Genomic DNA, 10260 nt, shown 5'->3' with positions numbered 1-10260 from the left:
CTATGTGGCACACTGTCCTGAACCCTGACCAGAACCACACCCATAAAGTAAGTGACACTGCTGGGATGAAAACCAATGTTGTTGGTTTCAACAACAAATGTTGCTAAAACAGCATGTTACTGACCTTCATAAAATGCTTTGCCTGGGTTAAAAGTATTGGTAAATTTCTCTGACCTGGGTTACCTGGGTTACTTGACAGAAAGTAAACCAAGGTACCAGAAATGACTGCAGATTGTGCTATAACCAGGTTTGGTTTATTACACTTGCACACACGAGGGAAGAGTGCAATAGCAGTATCTGCCAGCCTGGATTGGTGGTGTGTGGCATAACCTGCTACAGTGGTTGGTAGCAATGTTGTGACAGCCATCAGTCACATCTGCAGCACATCTGCAGGTTTGCTGTGTGCAGACACGGGGTGCCCACACATCTGAGGCCTGATAGTCTGTGAGAGATTATTGTGGGATAAGATGTCATATCCTGAGGACCTCTTGAGAGATTCTTTTGCTTTGACCTATGTGTCTTCTCACAAGATCACCTGGCATTTCATTTTACAGGCCATTCTCTTCAAGTTTCTTATTGATGAAATGCTGACCTGATTTTCAGACCAGTATTGATTTCAATGTAAATTGTTGATGCTTAGCACGATATGTAATCTGAGTTTACATTGTATGAGCATCAAAATCCACAGAGCTTTTATGATCTTCCCTCCCTTTCTCAGTTTGCTCTATAAAGTCACTTCTTTGAACTCAGAAAGTCATAAACAGAATAAGCCTGAGATTTATACTTCTGTACTATGCCTTTCCTGCCAGACAATGCTCATTAGACCTTAGTCAGAATTGGTTTGTTGTCCTTCCAATAAATGCTTATATGAAGCCCAGTAGCAGCACAGAGATCATAAGATGGAAACTTGTGTTGAAATTTAATTCCAGAAATGCCTACCTTTTGTTTTTTCTTTATAGAACTTTAATTGATGAGACCCACCACCCCTTCGTAAAAAACCACTCAGTTAAATTGTGCTATATTATTCATCACATATGATAGAAAGTATTTTGTTGAATAGGAATTGCAACACCAGATACACCAGATTACCAGATATAACACTAAAAAAAAAGGCATGATACATATAAAATGATGGCATAATAATAATAATATGAATATGAATAAGTACTTTTTGTGGAATATCACGAGATGCAAACTGACAGTAGAAAGGTGGATTTTGTCAGTCAAAAGGTATGATAACAGAGAACATGAAACTTGTACTCTAACTCTTTAAAATAGGACTAGGTCTTGTTCTTAAAATACCAGATAAAAATTTGTGTCCTTTGAATACAGTAAGTTCAGTTCATGGATTACTGTGTCCCTTACCCAGTCTATGGGAATATGAATCCTCCCTGTCGGAAGCTAGTGGGAAAATACTACTTCATCATTCATAAGTATTTGTCTTTATTCCATTTCTACAAGGTGATTGTATGTAAAATGCACTTGTCCAATGCCATGCCTTTAGTAGGGTAATGAGCATTGATTCATCTGGTTGATAGGCTGACTTAATGACTAAAATTAATTACATGCACCATGTATTCCTTTATATTAAAGATAGATTGTAGAAAAGTTCCTGATGTCCTAAAGGCCAGGGTAACCACTTTCTGAAAGACCCTATATTCACAGCAGAGAGCTGAAAAACACAGGAGAGTTGTGGCCTTCTCAGCATGTATGTTAAACTCAAAGGAATTTACACAGTCGAGCAGAGACTTTTGTTTAAACTTACAAATACACAGACTGCTCCAGGAGCATAACGCACACGTACCTCCAGGGCTATGTTTTGGGAAGGCTCCCAGGCTATAAAAATAGCAGAAGCTGGCTAGCACTGTGGTAAAGGTTTTTAAAGCTGGTGAAATCAACTAACACCACCAGTCCCATTTAAAATTCAGCATGTGCTGAAATCCATCAGAGAAATGCAGCCATACGGTCCCAAATTGCGCAACATCCTTTCATAAGAGCCCATATTTCCACAAGCCACCGCAGAAGCCCCACACGGCATATGATGCAACACACAGGCATGCACAGCTCCGCTCCAGGCAAGCTCATCTCCTCGAGCAGACAAAAAGGTCTTCTGTTAAACCTACAAACTGTTAATACAGTTCCTTTGCCTCAGAAATAATCTGTGAAATGTGGTTCTCAACAGGATTAATATATTTTCCACGCATTGCAAGGAAAAGCTTCATGGCGTTGTAGTTGCATTCAGCACCTGGGTGAGTTGCTTACAGACACTCATAAATAAGGAGTATCTTGTTATTTGTGGGAAGGAAGCACGGAATTACTTGGCTGGAACACAAAAAAGTGTTCTACCTGTATTCAGAGCAACTTCCAAACAAACCCCTGATCCAGCACATACTCAATTATTTGCACTGCAGAATGAATATGTTACATTCCAGATTTGCAAAGGTGAAGGTTTAAGTGAGGATGATATGAGGTTTTGTGCTTCATAACATTTTCACTGATAAGTTTTCCACAAACCACAGTTGGTTAGAACTAAAATATGCAAAGCATTCCGGGATTAAAATATACATGAGATTTATTATAAATACACAGTTTCTCAGGATCTGGGCCTTAGAACAAAGGCACACAGTGCATTTAAAAAATAATTCCTTAAGAAAATTGATTATTTATTTTGAAAATTTCCAAGCAAAAACTAACAAGGACAAAAAAACAGTCCCTCATTCCACAAACAGGTTGAATGCAGAAAAAAAATAGTTTACTTCAAATTATGTCAGGAATAGGAGTAGTTTGGTGTTAAATTTCCTACTTGCAGTACTTCCTAGGTCAACACATTAGTTTCACTAGAAAGAACAAAAAGGAACTGTAATGATAAACACTGCAAAGCACACATGAATGCACTGTTGTGACTGGTAAACGATACGGCTTGTGGCAGTTCAGAACTGCTGATAGCTTCTCTTTAGTTTAATAAGAAGGAACATGCCCTTTTTTCAACCAGCTTAACTCAGTATCAATTTTTAGAAATAGAATTCACCTGACAGAGGTAATAGGTGGCATCTGTGCACACAGAGAGAGTAGTTGAGCATAAAGGACAGGTTTAAGACATTAACCATAATCCTCTTGTATCTAGGAGATCATGCAAAGTCTTTATTAGTTTTTTTAGACTTGGAAACAAATCAATTGATGGTGTTGCTATGATTCAGCCATCAGCTTGACTGGCTGCATTCACTTTTGTCTCTATAGTCTGTTATTAAAGGTAGGGAATGAAAATAACCTCTTTGGTGCTTATTTTAAGCATACTTATCAGCAGCAATCTCCTATTTTATTCTAAGTGCAAACACTGTTTAATATATCCTTTTATAACTAAATACAAATTACTAAGAGGTATGGGATCAATAAGTGGTACCAGCTTCCAGGAACATCATTCTTTATGAAACTTTTTTTTTTAATAGCATTTATAATATCTATTCAGGAAAACACTGTCAACTGTTTTAATAGAGCTTTACAAAACACTGCTCTGTTAGGAAAGAATGTCTGCATTGCATCCTCTGTTAATATGCTTCAATTGTAAGTAACTGCCAGCAGCATCTCCTACAATGAACTCCAGGCCTCCCAGTGCCATGATGATACACAGAAATTAAGTGTAGGCAACTACACTGAATTTCCATGTGCAGGACTACATCAGCTTGGACACCACTAGATGTTTTCCTACATGCCACAAGGACATGCATGGATATTCACACACATTCACAGTGCAGACACAGCCACAGAGCACCCGCTCTTTGCTGCACGAGACAGCAGGGATGTGCAGATAACTAACTTTTGAGAACAGAATACACTAACAAATTAAGTAGCTGTACACCTTACCTTTCTCTTTTCAGAGCCCTGAAGACACAGGCAGATAATTTTGCTTACCTATGTGTGCAACAAATCCAGCTTTCTGCTGCTGCAGAAGCTGTGCAGGGAAGTGGGGAGGGGTCTTACATGCACTGCCCATACATCAGCCACGCAGGAGGCCAGCAAGAGTGTCAGGGAAGGGCATGGCCTTGCCCAAGCTGCTGATGCACACCTGATGGAGCAGGGTTTTGGGGAGGCACAGGCTGTGCAGCTCCCACTCTGAAGGCAGCAGCAGGGACTGGGAAGGTGAATGGTTCATCAGTGGTGAAAAAACCAAGAATAGTCCCCCATGGTCCCAGCAGGATTTCAGATGGACCAGGGAAGTGACACAAAGCAGAGGTCTAAGGTTAGGCAGAGCTTTGAGGATCCCTTTTTGGAGCATAGATGCCCAAGCTCCATCTAAATCTAATATTAGATTCAGCTCCAAGGTAACATGCTGAAGTTACACAGGGAGCTTGTACCTGAGCAGCTGTTGAACCCAGTCCTATACCAGCACAGTAATCAATAATCCACTTCCACCTTAACCATACCTAAATCTCTGAAACCTGCAGCTCCAGCATGTTCAATCCAGAATAGGCTCAGGGGTAAGAGCACTGGGAAGGAGATGGGGCTGTACAAGGTGACCTGAATAAGTATGGGCAGTCACACAACTGGAACAATTAAAATGATTCCCCTTCTTGGGGAGTCACTTGATTTTATAATTAACTTCTTTTGAAGGAGTTAATTTCTTGCAGGCTCTGTAGTACTAATGAACCACCCAGCCCCTGAGGAACATCCAGCTGTGCAGAACTTGATAGATATGCTTTCATGCAATTTTAAATCTTATTTGGTTAATCACTAGACCTCCTCAACTGCACATAAAGAAAGCAAAGGTTTGGTGTGCTCTATCTCCAAAAGAAGAGTACCCAGGATGAACAGTGAGCTGAAGACAGAGGCCTGATTTTTTCAGTTAATTAACATGAGATAGTCCTGCTTTCTGCAAGAGGCAGCATAAGTCAGTGTGCAACTATACAACATGATGGATCTAGGTATCATGCTGATCTCTTTCACAGCTTTCTCCCCACCCACTTGTTCATCCTGGGGCTGTGACAGTACATCCCGGCAGAGCTGGGAATTGCACAGCTGAACTGACATGCATTTAAAAATAAGACTTAAAAAAAATAAGCATTCTTTAAAAGCTCCAATTTGTTATTTTCAACTTTGTCTTATCATTGATCCAGTTAATGCAGTGGCCCTATAAAGAATTTTATTATCATAAATAAAGAGACAGTGACTTTATACAGGGAAAAAAAAGTAGAGGTGAATGTTAGGGACTGGGATCTCTTAGATGAGCTTTACCACCAAAGTCGAAATTGTGCCTAACTGAACCCACAGTGTCTGGATTTTTACTTTACCTATACTGAAGGGACTATGATCAGAAACTTCACCGAAACACAGAGCAGCTGAAGTTGTAAGGGACCTCTTGATGCTACCTTGAGCTCAAGCAGGGTTGCCACAAGCAAGATACTCAGGACCATGTTCAGGTGGATTTTAATATCTCCATGGATGGAAATTCCACCACCACCCTGGCCAACTTTGTTCCAGCGCCGCCATCGTGCACAAGCAATCATATTGCTGCTTCATCTCACTGTCTTAAGTTAAAATCTTCAGCACATGGAAACTAGCAGCAATTGCAATGTCTGCAGCAATTTCAGTGGGATGTGACTGGTTTACACCTACTGGAAGCCTTGTTTTCTTTCAGACCAAGTTCCTCACTAGTATTTGATATTGAAACCTCAGCCCTAGTTCAGTTGCTGGCTCATACTGCCCATCTAGGATCACACTAGCTCACAGGCCACTGTGGAGTCTTAAATTTTATTACAAAATGTAGTGCCTTTGAACTTGTTACTGAAACGTAAATCTAACTGCCATGATTCTGTTTCCTTAAAACAATAGATTTTGTTTGGTGGAGGTATCTCATTGGGCAATGCTGAATGTATAACCACAATGATACTAACTCCAAAGCCTAAGATAGAACAAATAGATTTTTTTTTTTTAAAGTATTACTAAAACACCTCAATGACCAACAGTTTTATTAGGAATCTCTGTTTGAGCAACTCTCCTTTCAAAACCTGTTACTTGTTGCTTTATTTCATATCCTTGCAAACATCTTCAAGATTAACATGTGGCAGCATTTTCTCTTTTGCCATTTATGTCTAGCAGATTTTTTTCCCATTGGATACAATATGAAGTTCATGGGTCTCAATTGCCAGGGTATTCTGGTATAAGGAGATGGCAGCCAACATCAGGAGTGAAGGTGATATCTGACACCTTCACAGCAGAAGGATGGTGCTTGTTGTGTGTTACTTTGAGGAGATCATCCCTGAAGTTCCTTGAGAAATGGACTGGGTGCATCAGACCAGCAAAATACCAGGTTATCTTTTCTTTTGCTGGGGTCCTATATTTTGAAAGCAAATTTTTTCCTGAGCTGCCCTGATTAGATAGTACTAATAACATTAAGCTAAATTGGTTCCTTGGGAGATGTCCCAATTAAATGGCTATCCTAATTAAGCACATCCTGATTAAGCAAAAGATCCTATAATTATAATAATAGCATGTAATAAAAACTGGCCCATAGTTCTGTTCAGACAGAAAGCATTTTGCAAGCCTTATTTACAGGAACCACTTTATCCAGTATTGAAACACAACCAGCTCTTGGGTGAAATGCAACATCTGTTTAACAATGTGCAGCAGAACTAAACAGGCTTTCAGAGCAGGAAAATGAAAAATTCTTCATACTGACAATGCAGACAATGTTATGATAAAGCAGAAGGTACTTAGCGTGTAATTTGGATGAAGTATTTTGACTGATCTTAGCAGAATTGCTGGAGTATTTACAATTGCTTCCCATTATCACAAGTTCACCCAAGAGGGTGTTTTATAGAAGATTCTAACAAATATTTAAGCTCCATAGTAAATGGAGGAAAAGTACCCGACATTGAACTTTTGCTTTCCAACTTCTGAAAAAAAAATCTCATTCCTATATTGACACAATGGAATTTTTATCAACTTAAAATACTGAGGAGAGTGCAGCACGAGAAGCCAAATACAGTCTGGTAGAAGTACCAGTGTGAAAAGTCAGTTTTCTCCAGTGAGCTGTAAGGCTGAGCTCCTGACCCCCTGTAGTTATTGCAAATGTATGGCATGCTTTTTGAGCACTACTGTCCCAGAGGGAATTCTGATTGTGTGTTTTGGATACTGTTCATGCTCCAGCTTGCCTAATTGTATTCATCTGGCTTAGTTCCTCTCTTGATCACAGTGGAGTAGGACAACCCCATTTATTTTTAGTTTGTCCTACACCACACTGTAGAGAAGATGTTGAGTAACTCTTAGTAAGCAATAAGAGTTGGATAAACAAATATAAATGAATATATTTACTTATTAAAATTACTCTTATTTTGGCCTCCTAGTGACAAAAGAGCAGAAACAAGGAGTTAACATGAAACTCATACCCCTAAGCGTGAGCTGACAATAACTGAATGAATATAAATGTTAGCAGTCATCAGCATAAGGTAAATTATCACTGAAAAGAAAAATTGGTGAAGTCCACCACAAACCATTATTCCAGAGAGTATATATAACAACTCCCTACATCTTTTCTTATCGTCCTGCCGTTGTTATGTCTGAGCATTTGAGGGCTATAGAGATATTATGATATTAATTATTCAATATTAGTTCAGTATTGTGTGGATGTAGAGTTTTTAAGCTACACACCATAATGTTGAGGAGCAGAATCTGGTCCTTGCATAAACTCAGGGGTGTGTATAATGCAAGTGCACAAGCTGCACTGAGGTACTGCTCTCCACAATATCAAGAGAGATGCCCATCTATGATACTTCTGAGGTACCACTTTAAAATACAGTGGTGCCCTTTGAAGAAAACAAGGATTGCTGGTGCTGCTGGAGGATGGGGACAATGTTGTCCTCTCAGCATTACACTGAGCTCCTGACACAAGGCAGCTCTGAGAAGTGCAAATGCAACCTGAGGGTGGGTGGTAGAGCAACATAATTGCAATTAGCACCAAGAGTGACTCTATACAAGGATGTAACGCAGAACACAGAGACCCACATTGAGGAAATATCTACAGAAAGCAGAACAGGCTGCATAGTAAGATTACTAGGATCAGAGAAACAGCCGATGTGTATACCTAAAATGATTAAAAGAGCTTCACTGTTCAGGATGCAATTGACATTTGTACCTGCATCAGGCAAATTAAATTAGAAAGAAAAAGCAGTTGAGGTAAAAGGGCAATGTTAAGACGAAAACAAGCTAAGGCTGGACTTGAAACTGAAAGGCTTTCATTGAGGTGCCTTCTAACCATGTTAACCTTTCAGAATAAAAGCCTGGTTAGCCAGTAAATAAACTTACCTGGTGCTGTAGCAGATGACAGATGTAGACCAGCTCTTAAAGTCCTGTGATCTGCTGCCAGGTAGTTGTGATATCAGACCAACTGCTTCAATCTCAATTCCAGCCTTGCTTGAAGTCCTTCCTTTATCCCAGCCTCCAAGTCACTAACTCTCCATGCCTTAATATGTCCTGCTAGGAAGCACAGAGAGAAAAATTAACAATTTTGCAGAAGCTACTTGTGGGCAAGATCCCCCAAGACGTCATTAGCATAGGCTAAGGAACTAACATAATGCCTTTTTAAGGAACTAACATCAATCTTCTGGCAGTTCACAGCAGAACAAAAGTCACTCCATGTTCCATTGAGGTAAAGGCCTTCTTTCTTTTTGAATAGAAATATACCTTGATGCTCCCACTTCACAAGATGAATAATACTATAAGTAACAAATGTCTCAGTATAGGATACTAAAAAAAAAAAACCAAAACCAACTGAAACAACAACAAAAAAAACCAACTAAACAAACCTAAATCAGAAGAACATCAACAACACATCAAAGAACTTCTAGTTAGATCTCCAACAATAACAACACCGTAGGGAAATGCACTTCAGTAGCAAAGGCTAAACTTGTTTCTATATAGCAGCTATCCTTGCTTCTTTTCATACTCACCTTCCCCAACAACTAACCTGACAGCCTCATGTCTAGTTCCTTAAACAGCAAAAAACCAAGGACAAGTCTCCTGGGACCCTGCCTACCATCCCTAAATCTTAGGGATGGTTATCTTAGACTGCATTATGCAAAGCTACATTACTCTGTGGCCTGATGCCTCAGGTGGTGATTTTATACCCAGGTGTCAGCAATAAACTGCAATCAATGTTATTAAAAAGCTACTTTTGGTAAAACATGGGGCAATTTTTGTGGAAACAGTAATAAAACCTTGTAACAATCCTGAAAGTAGGGCAAAGGTTATGGCAGATGAAGCGCAGCTACCCCAGCAGGGAGGCTGGAAGAGTGTTCTATGTTAAAAAGCCTATTTCCAGGCAGCAAGGACTTGCCCAGCCTAAGGGAATTAACATCTGGTTAAATTAAAAGCAGATGTTTAGCTGCTACAAAGCAGCAGAGCACCATCAGAGTCAGTGAACAGGGTTCCCTTGTGCAAACTCTGCCAATTCATTATCATGGGGGAAGCTGGGCCAAAGCTCCATCCCCATCCTGGCCTAGGCAATTATGAACCATTCTCAAGTACATTTAGTTAGCAGGTTATTTCATTCTTTTTTTCACTGAGGCATTCTGAACTATGAGCTCAGACGTGAACAAGCAGGTTGTTTTTTCTACAAATACAGCAAGTGCATCTGTGTTACAAATTACTCTTGTTCTCTCAAAATTGTGGTCCTTTTTCACTTATTGTTCTGCTTAGATTTTAATTGCTAAGCAATTCCATGACAGCCGAGATTTTTGTCCTTAATTCAGGATCTCATTTTCAAAGGAAATTCCATAATTTGGAATTAACCTTAAGAATGCTGACCACTAATCAGGTGAATCCGCTATTTTTTTCTCCAAACAATGTTTTGTCTCACAGTATAAAGGTCAAAGTTTGTTTGCTCCTAATAATAGCACTCTTGTAGGATAGACAAAAGCTAATGTTTTTATTATTACACTAGAAAAGGTAATGCCTGTTTTCTTTAACAGGCCTTCTATTAAATTGTAAGAGCTTCATAATTTGAGGCAAATTTTCCAGCCTGCTTCATACACCTTTGGAAAATTGGGCCCTGTTCCTACAGCTGCTATGACAGAAATACTGTTATTATGGCAGTTGTATATACTGTTATTATAGTGGGGAAGTGGCATGAAATCTGCCCTGAACCTCTGCCTTATCTCTGAATTCGGACCTCAGCCTGCATGAACTGGGCTTCCTAGTTTTTTTTTAGTGAGCTGGGTTCAGATTTTGGGAGGCCTGGTGCTAAGGCCACTACAGGTGATAAAGCTT

Source organism: Corvus moneduloides, chromosome 8, assembly GCF_009650955.1.
Source record: "Corvus moneduloides isolate bCorMon1 chromosome 8, bCorMon1.pri, whole genome shotgun sequence".
Classification (NCBI taxonomy): domain Eukaryota; kingdom Metazoa; phylum Chordata; class Aves; order Passeriformes; family Corvidae; genus Corvus; species Corvus moneduloides.
Note: the sequence above shows the minus strand (reverse complement) of the source record.